This window comes from Bubalus kerabau, chromosome 1 (assembly GCF_029407905.1).
Source record: "Bubalus kerabau isolate K-KA32 ecotype Philippines breed swamp buffalo chromosome 1, PCC_UOA_SB_1v2, whole genome shotgun sequence".
Lineage (NCBI taxonomy): Eukaryota > Metazoa > Chordata > Mammalia > Artiodactyla > Bovidae > Bubalus > Bubalus kerabau.
Genome location: NC_073624.1, coordinates 249,820,242 through 249,832,452, shown reverse-complemented (window position 1 = coordinate 249,832,452; position 12,211 = coordinate 249,820,242). Strand labels below are relative to the sequence as shown.

Below are 12,211 nucleotides of genomic sequence, written 5' to 3'. Positions count from 1 at the left end.
CCTAGCGTTGACCATGCCTTCCTCGGAGAACCTGTAGATCTGCTTGTCCACAAGTGGGCCGATCTTTCGGTACCTGATGGTGCAGGAGAAGCCCCCGCTTTGGAGGTTGACCATTTTTAAGACGCCAGTGGTCTCATCATATCCGAAAGTGATGGCAGTGCTGTCATAGACGATCTCCGATAGCTTGGAGAGTTTCCCATACTTGTAGAATACCTGGCGTCCAGTGCCCAAAAAGGATGTCTTTAGGATGCGGCCATCATCACTGTAGTCAAAGATGACGGAAGCGTTGCTTTCAGGCGGGTTATAAGTGTTGCGGATGTAGCCAATGGAGGTGTGGGTGGCCATGCTGTGCCGGGCGACGCTGGGCATGGTGACGGCGTGGAGGCGCTCAGAGGAGTCGTACTCAAATATGTACTGACGCTGACTCTGTAGCAGGAGCACCATGGACTGGAGGAGGAAAGGGGAAGGGAACACATGAGTTAGCCATTTAGGACCCAGTGCTCAAATGGACGGAATTTATTCCATCTCCTGGATGGCAATTCAAAATCTGTGAAGGATGGGGAGATTTAGACTAGAGATTTGGGGTGAATTGATGTCATGGGGCATGCTACTTTATGGATCATGGCCGCTAGAGGAATGCTCCCCAAACTTTAATGTATGTGTAAAATACCCAGGGATCTGGTGAAAAGACAGATTCTGATTATATAGTTCAGTGCGAGAGGGCAGTGGGGAGGTGGCCTGTGAATCTGCTTTGGGAACATCCCAGGTGATGCTGGTGTTGCCTGGACCATAGTCTGAGTTGTAAGGGGTTTGAAGGACTGAGATGAGAGTCACTGGGTTCGCCTCTGGGCTCAATGACAAGACATCCTGAGACTGGTGAGAAATGACTGCTGCTGGCCCGGCAGGGGACAGGTATGATGCACATATTATGTTTGGGGGCACCCCCTACTAAGTCTCACCGTAAAGCACATCCTTCGTTTAGAAGCCCCTGGAAAGATTAAGTAACCCGGAATCATTGATTCTTTGGGGGAAAAAATGACCTCCAACTTGAAGCCATGGGGAGATTCTTGCCTTCCCTGTTGACCATTCATTCTGATATCTTCTGTCCTAATGAGAACAGTATTGAGAAGGGACCAAATAGACAGAAGCCCCTCTTACAGAAGAGGTAACAGCTCTGTCTGCAAGTGACCACTGTCATCAGGAGGCAAGAAGGGAAGAAATGGAAATGGGCTTGAGTGGACGTGAGTCCAGGTGAGAGGCCCAGGCTGAGCAAGCCCCTGTCTAATGATAGATGACCAAGGCAGTCTTTAAAAGTCTTGTCCCCCACTCCCAGAAGGGACCTCTTTTTTACTGCTGCTCCAACCTGACCTTTTCTAACATGGAAACCTGAGTCTGGCACTTTCAGACACAGGGAATTATGTAGCAAGAATCTGTTGACTGCTTCAGCCAACAAGCCACGTAGGAGGGGGCTGCTCCGTGTGCTGGAGTTTTAGGCAGAGTTCCCTACCCTGATGGCTTAATTCCAGGCATGGCAGAAATGAATCACTGCATTTCCAATTCATAAGGAATGATGAACTGTGCTGCTAGTGACATGATTCTGTCCACTTCAACAGCACTTTTCTGGGGGAATAAAATCAGACAATCTATTCTTTTCGCTATTACCGAGTGTCGAGCAGATTTTTTTTTTCTTTTCTGTTGATGGTAGTAGTGCTGGGCTATGAATAACATTTTCCTTGGGATTTCCTCCCTCCCAGAGGGTGGTGGGAGTACATGGGAGCCCTGGTAGTGTCAAAGTAAAGATGTTAAAATGTCTTATGGCAAAGTGTATCAGGTCAGCTTAAAAAGAGCAGCGTGAATGAGAGAGACGGCCCCAGCTGAGCAAGGGCAGCATGTCCACCCACCTTGTCAAGGTAGGAATAGCTCCACACCTTCCCATCGGCAAACATGCGGGACACGATCCGGCCCTGCTTGTCGATGTCCGTCCTCTCGCTCATGGCCCCGCGCTGAAGGCCAGCCAAGCGCCCATTGAAGAAATAGGAGACATTCACGGCCGCCAGCCCGCTGCTGGGGAGCCAGAGGAAGGGGCGGCCCACTTGGTCATAAATGATCCTCAGGGTGAACTTCCGGTGATCATCATAGATCTTCTCTGTCCGAATATTCCGGTCATAGTCAATGGACAAGAGATTTCTTCCATGGACCTAGGAAAACACAATGTGCCTGCTTTGAAAGACATCATGGGGCATGTTAGCTCAGGTTGCTATGGAGGGTGTGGCCAGGTCATGTGTGTGCTTTAGAGGAAGAAATACTCTTGAAGTTATTTAGGGAAGTGCTTCCTAAAAGCCTTTACATCATAGTACACACAGGAAATGGTAATTTTTTGTAGCATTCACTAGATACAGAAACAAGGCTGCTTATGGCTGGAAATGACTGATCTGGGCATGACCACCATGAACAGTTATATAGGCTGTACACTGCACAGCTCAGGGGTGCCATCATGTAGACCACGTAAATGGTGAAATTACATGGCCATCCACAATAGCCCTGGATCCCAGGGCTCTGACTGTCCTGCCTGGCCATCTTGGTAAGCAGGAGAATTTGTATATTTACACACTTAAAACGCTTTTTGGGCACGTCATCAACTAATGGGTAGCTAACGATTTTTGAGAGCAGGTGCCAAGATTTGTTCCAAAATCTTAAAAGGTACCCAGGAAGGTGAGGAGAAGCTCTTAGAAATCCATGTTTTACCACGATCTGGGAATACGAAGCCTTATTCCTACGTGATATCCTTTAATTCTCCCACCTAGAGAAAAATCTTGCCATTGCCAAGGATGCAAGACACCAGTGGGATGATAGCAATAGGGCTGGGGAATCCCAACAAAGGGAAGAACTGATTCACTTAGATTTGAAAAGAACAATCCAGATATAATTTAATATTTATTTAGCAGTTGATCTGTTTAGAAAAGAGAGCCTCTCTCCGAAGGCAGAGCTGAGAGACTACACTCTGGGTATGGGGACATGAGAGGGACTCTAGAGATTCAGCTAGCCTGGAGTGGATGCCTGGAATTGAAGGGAATGAGGCCAACTCAGCCCAGGCTCTTTCAACATAATTGACTACAAATCTGCACATCCCTGGGGTGACTGCTGAAGGCAAGAGAAGGTATAAACATGCAGAAAGAAAGGATGTGAAAGATGTCTGGTACCTCCCTACCTTATAGTAATAATTCAATAGCACTTAATAATAATGATGGTAATACTAACTTTGACACATGTTCAGAGCCAGTCTATATAGGCATTATCTTGGGCAATTTACATCCACTGTCAGAGCTGATGCTCACAAATGAGGAAACTAAGCCTTGAACAGAGGTTATACACTTGCCCAAGGTCATGCAGCAATGAAGTGGTAGGTTAGTCTGGGACTTAGGTCTTTAGACTTTGACCAGTTAACCAACCAGCTCTACTATTTCCCACACTATTTATATTGGATGTGCATTGAGTGTCCTGAGATGTGTCAAATGACTGTAGAGCATTGCCACAGCCCTTGAAGGGTTCCACATTGCAGCTTTGGTGGGGGCACTAGGAATAATTCTAATATGACAGACAGCTGTTATACTGGGGAGCAGCACTTTTCCCAGGTAAAGAACTACATTTCACAGCTTTCTTGAGACTTGGGTAGAGGTAAAGTGATTTAAGTAGTAGTCGTTGGCTGGGTCTTCTGGGAACCTTGAAGAAAGCAGACATAGCCGGGAAGCAAGAACCCCTTTTGTTCTTCCTCCCTCCTTTCCTTAGGTGGAATGTGGATGTGATCACTGGCGCTCCAGTATTCACTTTGTGAATATGGGGTGACTTTGAGGATGTTAAACCTCAAAGACTCATCCAGAGAAAGAGTCTAGATCTCTGTCAACCTAGGTGTCCTCAAGATGACCTAGGTCATCTGTACCAGCAAGGAGATCCAACCAGTCTATTCTGAAGGAGATCAGCCCTGGGATTTCTTTGGAAGGAATGATGCTAAAGCTGAAACTCCAGTACTTTGGCCACCTCATGCGAAGAGTTGACTCATTGGAAAAGACTCTGATGCTGGGAGGGATTGAGGGCAGGAGGAAAAGAGGACAACAGAGGATGAGATGGCTGGATGGCATCACTGAATCGATGGATGTGAGTTTGAGTGAACTCTGGGAGTTGGTGATGGACAGGGGGGCCTGGCGTGCTGCGATTCAAGGGGTCGGTCGCAAAGAGTCAGACATGACTGAGTGACTGAACTGAACTGAGGAGAAGGGAATGGCTACCCACTCCAAGTATTCTTGCCTGGAGAATTCCATGGACAGAGGAGCCTGGCAGACTATAGTCCATGGAGTCACAAAGAGTCAGACATGACTGAGTTACTAACACTTTCACTTTTCAGACTCCTTTTAGATCCTGAAAATAATGTCTATATTTTGTATAATCTCCTGTTATTTCTAATCTGTTACCAGCAGTTGAAGCTAATCTAAACTGATAAAAGTCCCTGATGCTTTGACAGATACTGTGTTAAGTACTTTACATGCTTGATTCCATTTTATTCTCACACATAGGTAAAAATTGTTTTATATATGGGCATCCAAGCTCGAGGGGGGTCACATAACTAGAGAAGTGCTAGGATCTGAGCCCAGGACTACCTGATTCTCCAAACCATTGCTGTTTTCATGAAATCATCCCAGAGGAAAGGGAACAGAACATGTGAGATAGAACATTTATCTAAAGGATGGAAAGAGAATAAAGGTGTGAGTTCTTGGGCTTTTAAGGAAATCCAACTTTAAGTGGAAGATTCATATCATCAAACCTGCAGTAATTGGAAGAATCCAAAAAAGGAGTGAGTATGGCAGGATATTTCTAACATGTCCAAAAGTCAATGCTGTCAGAATCATTGAAGATGCTGAAGATACGGTATTAGAGTTATCATAACCAGAGCAAACCACAAGCTTGGGTTAGAAAGATCACTTCCTCTGGGAACAGAAATGTGGCCACACTGGGTCGCTTCACTTGGGACAAGAGCAGCAGAAGGCCACCAATATCCTTAAGCCTATTGTCTAAGAATTTCAGTTCAAGACCCCATCAACATTTTATTTGGCAGAGTGAAACACATGGCAACAGGAAGGATTTTCAGGATTTCCTAAGCCGCCTGTACCTATGTATTTCCCACTTCCTCAGTCACCCGTCCATCCCTTTTCTTACTCTTTCCCCCTTTGTTTCTCTTCCCTAATATCACACAGCCCCCAGGGCATTTATTATTGATGAAACATGATATCTCTGCCAATGTCAAGCATGGTGCCTGCTCTGGAATGCAAGGAGGGACACCACCAACAAAGCAACACGCCCTGAGAACTTTTTTTTTTTTTTTTTTTGAGAGAACTTTTTGCCATGGGCTTGGTGTGTTCTCAGCACTGCCCATGTTTTTCTTGTTGAATCCTCACAACACTCACAGGCAGGCACTATTATCCCCACATTACATGCAAGGCACAGATGGTTAAAATGCTGTGCTCACGCTTACACAGTAAGTGTTGGGGCCAGGATCCCAATCCTGAGCTCACCACCTCCACCCCTAGGCTGTACCGCCGCCCCCACACCCCCCACCCCATGGGCGGCTCTCCATCAGACGAGTGATTCTAAACCCTCGGGGATGCTCTCTCAAAGCACGGCGGCTGCACTGACTCCACCACTGCTGAATCAGCCTCCCAGGGAATCCAAGCTGGGCGATTCTGGTGAGTACTACTGGCTAAAATACTTGGTGAGCCATAAGGCTGTATCTTCAGTTACCTGGGGGAGACCAACAGGCAAATCATATATCCATGATTGTGTGTGTATGCATGTAAGTATAGTGCTATAACATGCATTCATGGGGGATACTAACATGTAAATCATATGTGCAAGCATGACTATCATAGTACCAACTATATTAGTGTATGAAGGTGTTGAGAATGCAGAAAAAACAGAATAGTAGGCAAACACAGAAGAGGGTTCCCAAACCTCTGACTGCTACCATTTGGGTTTGCTGTTGTTACTGAAAAGCTAATGAGGCCCAGGTACACCAACCATAAAAAAGTAATAGGTGCTAATCATTCAGTTCAGTTTAGTTCAGTTGCTCAGTCATGTCCAACTCTTTGTGACCCCATTAGCCATTGATAATTCAGGGTGGGATTTTATTCCCAAATTCATTACATTCTGGGAATGGGATTTTATTATAGAGCTAATTTGAGATTTTCCCCCGTTTATTGAGATAATTGGGCTTCCTTGGTGGCTCAGACAGTAAAGCATCTGCCTGCAATGCAGGAGACCTGGGTTTGATCCCTGGGTCGGGAAGATCCCTTGGAGAAGGAAATGGCAACCCACTCCAGTATTCTTGTCTGGAAAATCCCATGGATAGAGGAGCCTGGTAGGTTACAGTCCATGGAGTCGCAAAGAGTCAGACATGACTGATTTCCTCACTTCACTTCACTTCATTGAGATAAGTGATATACCTCATTGTATAAGTTTAAAGTGTACAGCACAGTGATTTAAGTTACATATATTATGAAATGATTACCACAATAAATTAGGTTAAATCCATCATCTCATATAGACACAAAAAAAGGGAAGTCTTAGGATTTACTCTCTTCACACCTTTCTTTAAAATCAATGATTTTTATGTTTATTTTTAAAGTTAAGATCAAATTGACATATTCTATTAGTTTCAGGTATACAACAGAACGATTCAATATTGTACGTACTGTAAAACAGTCAGCTCAGTAAGTCTAGTTAACACTGGTCACTGTACACGGTTGTGAAACACTTTTTTTTATGATGAGGACTTCTAAGATTTACTCTTCAGTTCAGTTCAATTCAGTTCAGTCGCTCAGTCGTGTCCAACTCTTTGCAACCCCATGAATCGCAGCACGCCAGGCCTCCCTGTTCATCACCGACTCCTGGAGTTTACTCAAACTCATGTCCATCGAGTCGGTGATGCCATCCAGCCATCTCATCCTCTCTCGTCCCCTTCACCTCCTGCCCCCAATCCCTCCAAGCATCAGGGTCTTTTCCAGTGAGTCAACTCTTTGCATGAGGTGGCCAGTATTGGAGTTTCAGCTTTAGCATCAGTCCTTCCAATGAACACTCAGGACTGATCTCCTTTAGAATGGACTGGTTGGATCTCCTTGCAGTCCAAGGGACTCTCAAGAGTTAGTAACTTTCAAATATGCAATACAGTGTTAACCATAAACACCATGCTGTACATTACAACTCAATTACTTATTTAAGTGGAAGTTTGAGTCTTTTGACTCCCTTTCCTCATTTTGAGCACCGCAACCCCTTACCACTGTCAACCACGAATCTGTTCTCAGTAACTATAATCTTTTTTTTGAATATTCAGGACTGATTTCCTTTAGGATGGACTGGTTGGATCTCCTTGCAGTCCAAGGGACTCTCAAGAGCCTTCTCCAGCACCAGAGTTCAAAAGTATCAATTCTTCAGAACTCAGCCTTCTTTATGGTCCAACTCTCACGTGGACCTGTACATGACAAATGGAAAAACCAGAGCTTTGACTAGACAGACCTTTGATGGCAAAGTGATGTCTCTGCTTTTTAATACACTGTCTGGGTTTGTCATAGCTTTTCTTCCAAGGAGCAAGCATCTTTTAATTTCATGACTTCTGTCACCATCCGCAGTGATTTTGGAGTCTGAGAAAATAAAGTCTACTACTGTTTCCATTTCTTCCCCATCTATTTGCCATGAAGTGATGGTTTCATCATCTTATATTTTGAATGTTGAGTTATAAGCCAGTTTTTTCGCTCTCCTCTTTCATTTTCATCAAGAGTCTCTTTAGTTCCTCTTCACTTTCTGCTATTAGGGTGGTGTCATCTGCATATCTGAGGTTATTGATATTTCTCCTGGAAATCTTGATTCCAGCTTAAGCTTCATCAAGCCCAGTATTTCACATGATGTACTCTGCACAGAAGTTAAATAAGCAGGGTGACAATATATAGCCTTGATGTTTGCTGTTCCATGTCCAGTTCTAACTGTTGTTTCTTGACTTGCATACATGTTTCTCAGGAGGCAGGTAATGCAGTCTGTCCTGAGGCCAAACTATGGTAGAGGTAACGGTCATCTCCTCCAAGAGGACTTATGCCAGCACACCATACCTCCCAGGACTGTTGATGTCAGTGCTCCTGACCCCGTGGCAGGCCACTGTTGACTCTCAGACACTCACAGGCAAGTCTCGCTCAGTCTTTTGTAGGGTCACTGCTCCTTTCTCCTGGATCCTGGTGCACACAAAGTTTTGTTTGTGCCCTCCAAGATATTCTGTTTCTCTAGTCCAGTGAAAGATCTGTAATCAAATCCCACTGACCTTCTAAGTCAGATTCCCTGGAGTTTCTCAGTCCCTTTGTCAGATGCCCAGGTTAGGAAGTCTGTTTTGTGGGGCCTAGAATTTTTGCAACAGTATGAGAACTTCTTTGGTGTAATTGATTAATCTTTAACATGTTGTTTAATCTCCACATATTTGTGAATATTCTAGTTTTCTTTTGTAATTGACTTCCAGTTTCATACCATTGTGGTCAGAAAGGATGCTTAATATGATTTTAGTCTTATACATTTGTTAAAACTTATTTTGTGGGCCTAACATATGATCTGTCCTGGGGAATATTCTGTGTGCACTTGAGAACAATGTGTATTACATTGTTTTTGGATGGAATGCTCTACATATAACTGTTAAGTTTATTTGGCCAAATCTATTGCTTAAGGCCACTGTTTCCTTACTGATTTTCTGTCTGGACAATCTACCCATTGATGTAAGTGGGATATTGTCTCCTACTATATTTCTGTATATTTCTCCCTTTAGATCTGTTAATATTTGCTTTATATACTTAGGTGCTCCTATAGTGGGTACGTAAATATTTGTAAACACTATATCCTCTTGCTGAATATACCTTCTTGTCATTATGTAATGCCTTCCTTTAACAACTTTCCCATATCATACAATAGTGTTAAATTATGGTCATAATGGTCATTACTCATAGCACTTATTTGTCTTAACACTGGAAGTTTGTACATTTTAACCGCCTTCTTCTAATTCTACTTCCCTCATTTCTGCCTCTGGTAACCAAAAATCTGATCTGTTTTTTACAATGAGTTTGGGGTTTTTTGTTTGTTTTACATATTTTAACTGTAAGTAAAATCACGTAGTATTTATCTTTCTCTGTCTGACTTATTTCACTTAGCGCAATGCCCACAAGGTTCATCCATGTTGTTGTTACTGGCAGGGTTTCTTCATTTTTATGACTGAATAATATTCTGCTGTCTGTCTGTCTCCATCTACCTACCTATGTACAGATTCTTTATATGTTTACTTTCAGTGGACACTTAGGATATTTCCATATCTTGGCTATTATAAATAATGCTGTTTGTGAACATGGGAATACAGATAGCTCTTTGACATAGTGGTTTTTCCCTTCAGACATACTCCTAAAAGTATAATTGCTGGATTGTATAGTAGTTCTATTTTTGCCTTTTTGAGGAACCTCCATACTGTTTTCCATAGTGTCTGTGCCAATTTGCAATCCCAGTAGTGTAAGAGTTCCCTTTTTTCTACATCTTTGCTACTTTTATTACCTCTTCTCTTTTGAGGATGGCCATTCCAATAAGAGTAAGATGCTGTCTCATTGTGTTTGTGATTAACGGCAATCCACTCCAGTACTCTTGCCTAGAAAATCCTATGGACAGAGGAGCATGGTAGGCTCCTACAGTCACGGGGTCGCAAAGAGTTGGACAAGACTGAGCGACTTCATTCACTCAGTGATCAGTGATGTTGAGCATCTTGTTGAGATGTTGAGCACACCTGTTGGCCACCTATATATTTTCTTTGCAAAAATGTCTATTCAGGTCCTTTGCCCATTTTTAATTGGATTTTTGCCATTGAATTGTATGAGTTCTTTACATAGTTTAGATGTTAACCCTTTATCAGGTATATATGTATGTGTTTGCTCAGTTGCTCAGGTATGTCCAACTCTTTGCAACCCCGTGGACTGCAGTCTGCTAGGTTCCTCTATACATGATGTTTTCCAGGCAAGAATACTGGAACAGGTTGCTATTTCCTACTCTAGGGGATCTTTCCAACCCAGGGATCAAGCCTGTGTCTCTTGCGCCTCCTGCATTGGCAGGTGGATTCTTTACCACTGTGCCACCTGGGAAGCCCTATCAGATGTATAGTTTACAAATGCTTTTTTCCAATTTTATAGTTATTCCACTTTGCTGTGGTTTTTTTTTTTTTTTTTTTTTTTTTTTGCTGTGCAGAACTTTATAGTTGATGTGTTCTCACATGTTTATTTTTGATTTTGTTGAGTATGCTTTAGGTGTCATACCAAAAAAATCATTATCAAGACCCATGTCAAGGATTTTTTCCCCTATTTTTTTCCTCTAGGAGTTTTATAATTTCAAGTGTTACATTTAAGTTATTACTCCATTTCAAGTTAATATTTGTGAGTAGTCTAAGGGGCCTAGTTTCATTCTTTTACACACGAATATCCAATTTTCACAGTACAATTTATGGAAGAGACTTTGTTTTCTCCTTCAAGTATTCTTGGCTCTTTGTTAAATACAGTTGACCACGTATGCCTGAATTTATTTCTGGGCTCTCAATTTTTTTTATTGGTTTGTTTGCCAGTATCATACATTTTGATGACTATAACTTAATACTAGAGCTTGAGACCAGGAAGTGTGATACTTTTTGCTTTGTTCTTAGTTCTTAGGATTTCTTTGATCATCAGGGTCTTTTGTGGTTCCATACAAATTTTAGGAGTGTTTTTCTACTTCTGTAAAAAATGCCATTGGAATTTTAATAGGAATTGCATTGAACCTGTAGATGGCTTTTGTTCAGTTCAGTCGCTCAGTCGTGTCCGACGCTTTGCAACCCCATGAATCGTAGCACGCCAGGCCTCCCTGTCCATCAACAACTCCCGGAGTTTACTCAAACTCATGTCCATCGAGTCGGTGATGCCATCCAGCCATCTCATCCTCTGTCGTCCCCTTTGTTAGTATTGACATTTTAGTGATCTTAATTCTTCCAAATCATGAACATGAGATATGTTTCATTTATTTGTATCTTCTTTGATCAGTGTTTTGTTTTTTAAAGCAGAAATATTTCACCTCCTTAGTAAATTTATTCCCAAGTGTTTTATTGTTTTTGATGCTATTGCAAATAGTATCATTTTCTTAATTTCTTTTTCAGATAATTCATTGTGAGTGTATAGCTACACTTCTGATCTTTTTATGTTAAATTTTTTATCCCAAACTTTTCTCACATTTGTTGATTAGAGCTAGCAGTTTCCTGGTATTTAGGATTTTCTATGTATAACATCATGTCATCTATAAATAGAGACAGTTTTACTTCTTCCTTTTTCAATTCTGGTACTTAAAAAAAATTTTTTTTTTTGCCTAATTGCTCTGGCTAGACCTTCCCAAATTATATTGAATAGGAGTGGTGAGAGTGGGCACCCTTGTTTTGATCCTGATCTTAAGGGAAAAGGTCTCAACCTTTTACCATTGTGATGTAGCTGTGGACTTGTTACATATGGCCTTTATTATGTTGAGGTATGCTCTATCTATACCTAATATGTTAAGAATTTTTATCATGGACAGGTGTTGAATTTTGTCAGATGATTTTCCTGCATATATTGACATGATCATATGAATTTTTTCACTCATTCTGTTAATGTGATCACATTGATTATTTGCAAATTTGGAGTCATCCCTGTATCCCAGGAACAAATCTCAGTTGATCCTGTGAATGATCCTTTTAATATGCTCCTGAATTTGATTTGCTAGTATTTCATTGGGAATTTTTACATCTATATTCATTAGGGACATGGTCTGTAGTTTTCTGGTAGTGTTCTTTTCTGTTTTGGTATCAGCGTAAGCCTGGTCTTGTAAAATAAGCTTGGGGGAGTGTTCTCTCCTCTTAGATTTTCTGAGAGAGTCTGAGAAGGACTGGTGTTAATTCTTAAAAATGTTTAGGTAAATTCATCAGTGAAGCCATCCGATCCCGAGTTTTTCTTCATTTGGAGATTTTTTTGATTACCAGTTTTCTTCTTACTAGTAACTGGTCTGTTCAGATTTTCTGTTTCTTCCTAATGCAGTCTTGCTAACTTCTATGTGTTTAAGAATTTTTCCATTTCTTCTAGGCTGTTCAGTTTGTTGGTGTATAGCTGTT

The 12,211-nt window shown here is 42.0% G+C and overlaps 1 protein-coding gene across 6 annotated transcripts in view; it reads left to right on the top strand.

Moving 5' to 3' along the window:
• The window catches only part of LOC129638050 (uncharacterized), a 60,163-nt gene that overhangs the window by 32,680 nt on the left and 15,272 nt on the right, over positions 1–12,211 (top strand). Inside the window, exons 5-6 of one of the 6 annotated variants that reach the window (XR_008707679.1) lie at positions 5,580–5,735; positions 7,379–8,050. The exons of 3 other annotated variants lie outside the window; for them this stretch is intronic. The gene's annotated coding sequence lies outside the window, so the exon portion shown is untranslated. 2 more of the 6 variants (XR_008707690.1, XR_008707691.1) reach the window with 2 other exon arrangements.